This window comes from Schistocerca americana, chromosome 4 (genome assembly GCF_021461395.2).
Source record: "Schistocerca americana isolate TAMUIC-IGC-003095 chromosome 4, iqSchAmer2.1, whole genome shotgun sequence".
Classification (NCBI taxonomy): Eukaryota; Metazoa; Arthropoda; class Insecta; order Orthoptera; family Acrididae; genus Schistocerca; species Schistocerca americana.
In genome coordinates this window covers 708382201-708391915 of record NC_060122.1, presented here as the reverse complement: position 1 = coordinate 708391915, position 9715 = coordinate 708382201, and the positions used below count along the sequence as shown (strand labels likewise).

Here is a 9715-nt window from a genome sequence, read left to right as displayed (position 1 = left end):
CGGATAATTTAGATTATATAGTGCGTAAGCTTAGGGACTGATGACCTTACCAGTTAAGTCCCATAAGATTTCACACACATTTGAACATTTTTTTTTATAGCGACATGCTGCGACCCCAGGAGCACATCTCTGAACTACTTCGATGTTTGTTGTGATGCCTAATTGATAAAGATTCCAAACAGTGGAATAATACTCCATAATGTGTCACACTAGCGTCTTGCGTACGATTTCCTTTGCAGGTGATAATTAATGGTTAATGAGAACAACCACAACTGTACATACACATTTATTGTGTCACAACCGGTTGCGTTCTTTTAGATCATCAGGTTGCTGAGTTGTGCCAACGTCAAGTTGTGAGATGTCTAATTGTCATAACGCTATGTTGGCACAGAACTGCAACCGTATGTTGCTCTAAAAGAACGAAATCGGTCGTGACACAATAAATGTTTGTGAATACAGCTGTGATGATTCTCTTTCATTGGCGAACGATATTTTCGCAGTATACTGCCGAGGAATGCCGTTGGGTTTTTTTTTTTTTTTTATGTGCGACTGGTTCTCACGCACTGCATGTATATCATGGCGATCTCTAGTTCTGACTCGTTAAACAGGTGAGCAATCCGTTTGGGGGACTATGGAAAAAAAAGTGCTGGTTCCGCCCGGGATCGAACCGGGGACCTTCTGCGTGTAAAGCAGACGTGATAACCGCTACACCACGGAACCACAGTGCCACAGATTGCCAACATTTCTAAAGTAGACTTGTGCGTCATTATGACGACAGCTGAGACCGTTATCAGTTCCGGTAGAATCAGGCCAAATGCGACGTCTAGAGAACATGCGTTCTTATCGGCACCACGCCCGTATTTCAAAACATATCCTTAATTTCATCTTTTTGTGACTTGCACAGTATGCAAACATTGTGTATGAGACTCATTTCCATTAGCGTATCCAGTTACATGAGAAAGGCATACGTATTATTACAACGACAAAGGGGAAACGAGACCACTGCTAATGTAAAGGAGTATTAATGTGCAGCTGTTGGTCGATCTTTAGCTACGTTCTTTGGTGTGACAACTATCCTCATGATGATCTCTCCGTGGCAGCGAACAAGCAGTTTCGCACACATGTGTTCTCGAGTATCGCCAGAATGCAGAAACGGCAAAGTTCTCGCTCACCCTCACGAAAAATAAGAAGCAGCACTTACCACGGTGGAAGGAACAACTGTAAGTGGTCTCAGACAGGTCACCCTCTGCAGACGATCACGACTAAGTGAACGTATTTGAAAATAAGTCAATTACTAGCATAGTCTCGCATCGTTTGTGATGGACCACGTTCTGCTTGTTATTTTTCGTGAGGATGAGCGAGAACTTTACCGTTTCTGGATTCTGGCGGGACTCGAGAAAACGTCTGTGCTAAACTGGTTGTCCGCTGACACTGAGATATTGAAGGTTTGTTTGAACACAACACTGCTTTACTAGACATGGTTCTATTGAAGATGGCATGCCATTACCCTCCTCCGACCTTTCAACTGGTAACCTACACTTTTTGCGCAGATTCCGAACCACGACGCAGATCGGCATTTTCATGTTTAAAAACACTGCCAGACATAAAAGAAGTCGAAAGTGACAGATAAAAATTCTAAGACCGGCCGGCGATCGAACCGCAGCCTTTTCACCACGAACAAAAAGTTTTCTAGCGGAGCACAAGAACACGTCAATAGAAAACTGCTTGTCCGCCGCCAATGACAACATCTATCTTAATGGAACCTGTCACAGCTCCAAGTCGAACAGCAGTCGCGCAGTGACATTTCCCTTAATAGTACGAGCAGACAGATGCCTGCAGAGACCGTGTAAGTATTATGATAAACGTGTTCGAATACAGCCGATACGTTTAGAGGATACGATGGCACATTTGTAACAGACGCAGTACATGTTTTTTTTTCAGAATTAGTTTATGTAATTAGCATGTGTACCGTAGTGTTCCCGGAACCTTTTGACGCTGTTGACTGGAATGCACTCTTTGAAATCCTGAAGACAGCAGGAAAGGATAAGTGCAACTAGAAGTGAAACCAGACTGCATTTACAAGAGTCGAAAGGCATGAAAAGGAAGCAGTAGTTGAGAAGGGATTGAGACAGGGTTGTAGCCTCTCCCTGTAGTTATTCAATCTGCACGTTCATCCAGCAGTGGAGGACCTTTCGGAAAAATGGTTCAAATGGCTCTGAGCACTATGGGACTCAACTGCTGAGGTCATTAGTCCCCTAGAACTTAGAACTAGTTAAATCTAACTAACCTAAGGACATCACAAACATCCATGCCCGAGGCAGGATTCGAACCTGCGACTGTAGCGGTCTTGCGGTTCCAGACTGCAGCGCCTTTAACCGCACGGCCACTTCGGCCGGCGACCTTTCGGAAACCTAGGAGAAATTTAAAAAGGTGATTCAGTTCAGGGAGGAGAAATAAGAGGTGTACAGTTTACCAACGACACAGGATTTTAACATCAGTAGAACGTAATGGATATAACCTTGAGAAGAGGTTATAGTATGAAAATCAAATGCTCCCAGTGGCAACAGGGGACGGGACAGGAAGTATTATATAGTGAGCACAGCATGAGGCTACAGAGCGTAGTTGAACTGCTTAGTTGACGATTAACTCACAACAGAGCTACAGTGATAGACTTGTTGAGTTGTTGAAACAAATCAGAGCAATGACAACGTAAACAAAGCAAACATTGGATTATATTTATAGCAACAGTTGCCAAAGCTAATATTTCGTCAGAAAGGAACCCAAGGAATTTCTCAGAGTGAGAAAGAAGTGGTAGATGAGATATAAGCCTTGCTGCAAGATGAGTCACTGATGTCGTACACGCTCGAATTTGCGGACATTGCCCATGAGGAGTACAGTGACGATGATACATGCTTAACAAGTGAGAGTGATACAGAAACAGGGGTCGAACCAAATAGTTCATTATTCTTGTCGGACAGGAAGCCACAGATACCGTCTCCAGTGAATCGTAGTAAAGGACAATCGTCAAAGGAGCGGGTACTAAACAAAATTTCGAATAAGTCCGCAGTAATATGACCGTGTAGTGCGTAAGAAACACTGCGGGTATTCAAGCGAGAATAAGGCGCACTTGGTACAATATCTGGTGTTAAGGTGTTGGTGCGTTTCAAGGATGCGCGATACAATATACAGGATGTGCGTGATGGTGACCTACTACGTTACGCACATCAGACTGCGCGCGTATAGATTACGGTAATTTCAAGGGATGCAGTGGATGGTTGCATAACTTCAGACAGTGCTACAATAATGGAAGACGTATGATAACGAAATTTCATATAAAGCGTCAACCTGACGATGCACAGCAAACTGCGGAATCGGCCACAAAATTTGTAGATGAGACAAATAAATTTATCCCATAGTTCAGTAAGCAATTTGTTTTCAACTCCAACCAATCGGAATTTAAAGAGAAATTTCTTATGAAAGGAACCCTGGAAATCAGTGGTACCAAGAGTTGTATTAAGATCAACGAACATTAATGCCGTAACGCTTTCGTATACAATTATCTGGATGTTTAAATTGGCTAGATAGTTATTTATTGTGCTGCGAGAAGTTGCAAGTGCTCTGCCCCATACGATTCTTTCTCGTGTGCTTAATCTTGCAAGGGTAATAGGGAATATTTACGTTACAGCAAGCGAGAGTGGGGAAAATGGATGTAAGATAACTACAGCTACAGTATAGCACTGCTTTTGGCTAACAGCTGGTCAAAGTAACTTGCTTTTGCTTGATTCCTGGTCTGCATGTAAAAATCATATTCCTTTAGAGAAAACTATAGCTCCTGAAAAGTGTGCGTCATCGCAACTCATATCACATAGAACTACTAGACAAATTCAGCCTCTATATGTTTGTTTTTTCCGTGCCTATATTACAGCACTATCTGCAGCTGCGCCTTGAAGGATAGCCAGTTTTACGAGAACCTCCACGACAAACTGTTTCGCGTTTGGGTGCATGCCTTCACATCCCATCATTTCTCATCACCCACTTTCACCAATATCACTCTATATGCATTTTTTAATAGTGGATACCTAGGTAAACGTCCCACACGGTTTGTAATTGAGCTGGCCTTAGATTTTGATAGTACGAACCTTTGTGGTCACTATGGCGCGCTATTTTTCGTTCTGAGTTCATGGTGCAAGTTAAAGGTGTTTTGAACATATCTTGAATGTCGAAGATAACCATTTTGTGAAATGTAATACACAGATCGAATGGTAAGTTGATCTGTGCACCTTCCGGACAGTCATTTTCTGTCGCCCTCCTGATCTACATGGTGAATCATTAGCAGCTAATATTTTTCTGCCATATTTTTTAGCACAGAACTAAAGACTAAGCTTGCGAGTTCGCAGCTCGTGGTCTAGTGGCTATCGTCATTGCCTCTGTATCACTGGGTCCCGACTTCGATTCCAGGCCGGGGCAGTGACTTTCTCCGCCCGAGGACTGGGTGCTTCTATAGTCCTCATCATTTCATCACTATTCGCGAAAATGGCGAAACTGGACGGAGTAAAGCTTGGGAAATTGTACGGGCGCTAATAACCACGCATTTGAGCGACTCACAAACCAAATATCATCACTCACACTCAAGAGGTTCCTTGTGAGAGAATTGTGTTACGAAATGAGATACTGAAGGTAAGAGAACGCTTTCATTTGGGCGGCAAAATAATTGCCGATGGCCGGAGTAGAGAGGGTATGTCATTCAGAGGGGCAATAACTGGAAAAGCATTGCTGTAAAGAGAAATTTGCTAAGATGGTATTTGTGTTTTGAAATGTGGTACTATAGAAGGATGCTGAAGATCAGATGGACAGATCGGATAACTAATGAACGAACGGTGAACTAAATTAATCCAAAATGATTAAAAGATGACATCGGTTGATATAACAGCCTGGGGCATAAAGTAGCAGTCTATATCCGGATCCCGCTCCAGCTACGTCCAGGTCTAGGTGCTGACGAGTCCTCTCCATTTGGCTCGGTCCTCCCACCACTTTTCTTCCTCTCCTTTGCACAGATATTCTCACTCCCATTTTACACCGTGTTTTTGGGCGCCCTCTAGGTTTTTTCGCATCCGTCTTTATTTATTCCATAATTTTGGGGAGTCTCTGCCCATGCATCCTCTTAACATGTCCATACCATCTTAATCTCGTTTCTTCAATTTATTCTCTCATACTTTCTTGTTTAAGGTCCTTTCTAATCTCTACATTCCTTACTCTGTCCATTCTTGTTTTTCCCTTAACTGCTCTGAGAAATTTGATTTCCCTGCTTGCAGTCTGCTCCAATCCCTTTCCGTCATTGTCCATGTTTCTCCACCATAGGTGACAATAGGAAAGTAATAATTCTTATACATAAGGAGTTTTGCTTTCTCTGAAACTTCCTTATTCCAAATCACGTGTTTTATTGTTTGATTTTGAAACCATACACAATCATTAACCTGGCTCCAGGGAGGTAGGGTCCCCTTTCCTATTCCTCCACTGGAGTAATTCCTGTCTGGCGCGTCCACGTCGCAGGAGTGGGCATCCTACACTTCATTAAGCCGGAGTGCTAGGATGGCTGAGTTCAGGCAGGGACTCAATCCCGTGGGGTATAACACGGAACCAATGCCCAGGGTTACGGGTGAAGACCCAATAGGGCAGCGACGGCGGAGAAGGAAGGCTTCGGAACGGCGTAGCTGGCAGGTGAGGCAACCCTCCTTTCTGGGGATTAAATGAGAAGCGAACCACTGACTTTTGGTGGAGGAGAAACTCCAAAAGCTAAGGGAGACAACCCCAACAGGAAATCCTTTCTTGCTTTAGGCCTGGCAAGCAAGTAGGAAAGTCTTCATGTATTGCTTTCAAAACACATAGTAGTATCTTTGGTAATGACGGGAAGCGTCTGTGTGTGCGTGTGTGTGTTTGGGAGGGGAGGGGGAGGGCCTTGACCAAACTTTGGCTACAGAAAGCAGGTTCAAATGGATGTAGGTCGCAGTAATTATGCAGATTGTACAGAACGAGGTGGTGCAGTTATTAGTACACTGGACTCGCATTCGGGAGGACGACGGTTCAAACTCATGTCCGGCCATCCTGATTTAGGTTTTCCGTGATTTCCCTAACTCATCAGGCAAATGCCTTGATGGTTCCTTTGAAAGCGTACGGACGACTTCCTTCCCCTTCCTTCCCTAATCCGATGGGACCGATGACCTCGCTGTTTGGTCCCCTTCCCAAATCAGCCAACCAACTATGCAGAGTCCTGAGATGAAGAGGCGTGCACAGGAAAGACTAGCGACGACGGGAACATCAAACCAGTCTGCAGACTCAAAGCCACAACATCTATTCCCTGACAAAAGGTGTATTTTTCTTCTTGAAAATGACGTGAAGTGTAAATCCGGAAGTTCGTCTTTGGACGTCTGGAACGTATTGAGGCAAGGTTAGAGAACCATGGTGCGTCTCTTCCGTAAGCAGAGCGGCCTCCGTAGATGCGCCGGGTACCCACAGTGCACTAGTCGCACTCTGTGATACGCCGCCGACAACAGAGGAATGCGCCGACCACTCACCGGCAGGCGTCTATCTGCAAACCGAGACCACTCTCACGGCCGTCATGAGGTTGACGCTGTCCTCGCCGACTCAGCCACTCCTGGGCTGCTGGACCTCTGTAGTGCGCACGCCACAGGGATTCCCCCAACCGATTCTTAACGCAAGGTTTCTCGATACATTGTCAACGTATCAGCCAATACAATTCCTCCATTTAAGGACGTACTCTAGAGTGCCTTAACTGAAATTGCGATGGTCCGACAACCAGAAAAGCGTATCATTCAAGTTAAGCTCAAGTTACGATGGGTAAACATGGCATTCTAAACGCCATGCATAAGTTATCCAAAGGTATCTAGACTTTCAACAACCTTCAGATTCAGTATCATACCGCCACCATCATCCTTCTGTTGTGTGAGTTGATTCTTGTCACTACTTTTTGCTGTCGATCGCTAACGTCTTTTGGTCGTTGTATCCTACTGAACAAAACGTCTTGAATGTCGGCCTTCTTTGTCCTTCTTTTCTTTTCGTTATACTCCTAAAACAGGTTGTATAATTCCTTCTCACTCAGTATGTGCCGGAGCTGTATCTTCCTCTATTGCCAGTTTCGTCAAGTATTTCCTTTTCTTTTCCCACTTTCCTCAGCACCTCTTCGTTTGTTGTTTTTTTAACCCATTTGACATTTTCTCTGCCCGCCGTACTCACACTTCAAAAGCCTCCACTCTCTTCATGGTTTCCTTTCTCGCGGTCCCAGGTGCGGTGCCGTACAGTAAGATATACCATACAAGCAATTTGGAAACCGCCGGCCGGAGTGGCCGAGCGGTTCTAGGCGCTATAGTCTGGAACCGCGCGACCGCTACGGTCGCAGGTTCGAATCCTGCCTCGGGCATGGATGTGTGTGATGTCCTAAGGTTAGTTAGGTTTAAGTAGTTCTAAGTGACTGATGACCTCCGCTGTTAAGTGCCATAGTGTTCAGAGCTAATTTAGCAACTTTTTCCTTTACACATTTTCCATACTGTAGTAGTAAATCCTTCTCTCCTTACATAATTCTAGTCTTGCCATTGCTACTCTCGACCTAATCGTTTTGCTTTATGTCCTGTTGTTTTCCATTCTACTTCCTAAACTAAACTAAACTCCTCCGAACAGGCCTTTAAAGCTGCAACGGTACCGACCGGCCGCCGTGTCATCCTCAATCACGGGCGACACTGGATGCGGAGATAGAGGGGCATGTGGTCAGCATACCGCTCTCCCTGCCGTATGTCAGTTTACGAGACCGGAGCCGCTACTTCTCAGTCAAGTAGCTCCTCAGTTTGACTCACAAAGGCTTGCCTACAGCGCTCGGCAGACCGAATGGTCACCCATCCAAGTGCTCGCCCAGCCCGACAGCGCTTAACTTCGGTGATCTGACAGGAACCGGTGTTACCACTGCGGCAAGGCCGTTGGCCGTTCTACTTCCTACCTACTTAAAATCTTGCGCATATCAAATTTATTTCCATTTAACCTTTTTTTGTCCTTTTCAACGCAACATGTCGTAATTTTTGTTTCCTTTATGTTTATTTTCATTTAATATGACTACTAAATCCATATCCGCATTCAGTGACGCTTGTGGCTGAGATTGACACGGCGGCCGGTCGGTGCCGTTGGATCTTCATGGACTGTTCGGGTGGAGTTTAGTTTAATGACTTCTACATGAAATACGTCCGAGTGGAGATCTGTTTAAGATACTGATTGGAATGAGACCCTCTTAATAGACAGAAAGCAGCACCTTAGGTCTAGAAATACTGTCACGTCGTAACCACACTGAAGTCCAAATCCAAAAGAAGCGTCGTTACTGATGTACAACACTTTTAACTGAAAGCAAGTTTATTAGTGATACTAACGTACAGCCAGAACACAACTGAAGTCCTGGCCGGAGAGTACAGCTGCTTATAAAAACATGGAATATTCCAGACTGCTGGTATTTATAGAAACATCAAATATTCATTAATATACAAATATAAAAAATGTCAAGAACACTTCAGAAACGATAAATACTAAATAACGAAATGTTGCTGCTGGTTGGGTTTGAAATAGTGACCCGCAACACGCCAACCAGCAGTACTACACACTAAGCCATACTGCGGGCGGCATGGTTCACCGCAGTATAATACGTTAATGACCTAATATTTTTAATAAGTGCGAGTCCAGTTTTTTGTAGATGAGACGGTTGTCTACCGATAAGTATTCTATCATAAAATCTTTATTCACTCACATCTGCGCAAAATAACATCCCGGTGCAGAAACTGATCACTACTTGTATAAAACGAGAGACATAGAGTTACAACGTTTACAGAAAATAAAAATGTAGCACTTTTCTGCTAATTAGTTAGCTATTCAGTTCTGATATTAATATGTAACTCGTAGATCAGAGTGACAAATTTGTTATCCAACAAAAGGCAGCTGGAGCATTCTGAGTGCAGTCGACACTAGAAAGACTTATATGGAACTGCATTAAGCCAGCTGAAGATATTCAGAAATCCGAGATGCATTTTGACGAAGTGACTAGTTGCCATATGTTTTCGAATGGTAACGGGTTGGGTTGTTTTGGGGAAGAAGACCAGACAGCGAGGTCATCAGTCTCATCGGATTAGGGAAGGACGGGGAAGGAAGTCGTGTCCTTTGAAAGGAACCATCCCGGCATTTGCCTGGAGCGATTTAGGGAAATCACGGAAAACCTAATTCAGGATGGCCGGACGCGGGATTGAACCGTCTTCCTCCCGAATGCGAGTCCAGTGTCTAACCACTGCGCCACCTCGCTCGGTGAATGGTAACGTGTAAAATAAGTACACAAATGTTCGCTGGGAAATTTCGTTCATCAGGATGTGTTTCATTGATGTTCTGCGCTGAACATTTGTCTTCCATATTGGAATATCACTCGAAAGACAAATGTGAGCTATGATTCTACCGATCAGGAAGCCGTCTCACACATAGTAGTTGTAGGTGGTTTACAGGAATCGATGTCTCAAGAGTGTGCAAGCAATCGTTCTATCGTTTCCTGAACAACTAAACTGAAATTTCTGCTGACTTTTAAAAGCAGCTACTGTTTCACAGGCCTCAGGATTTTCGGAGCAACATCACTGCCTCGTGAAGTGGATCTTCCTGCCTCGGGCACGGGTGTGGCTTACTAACA

At 44.3% G+C, this 9715-nt stretch overlaps 1 non-coding gene and 1 pseudogene across 1 annotated transcript; both read right to left on the bottom strand.

The window, feature by feature from the left end:
- Nucleotides 1-647: 647 nt before the first annotated feature.
- Trnav-uac lies at nt 648-720 on the bottom strand. The gene has a single exon. It is a non-coding gene; the product is annotated as a tRNA-Val (tRNA).
- A 7152-nt stretch (nt 721-7872) lies between these two features.
- On the bottom strand, nt 7873-7990 carry LOC124614393 (annotated as a pseudogene).
- Nucleotides 7991-9715: the final 1725 nt, after the last annotated feature.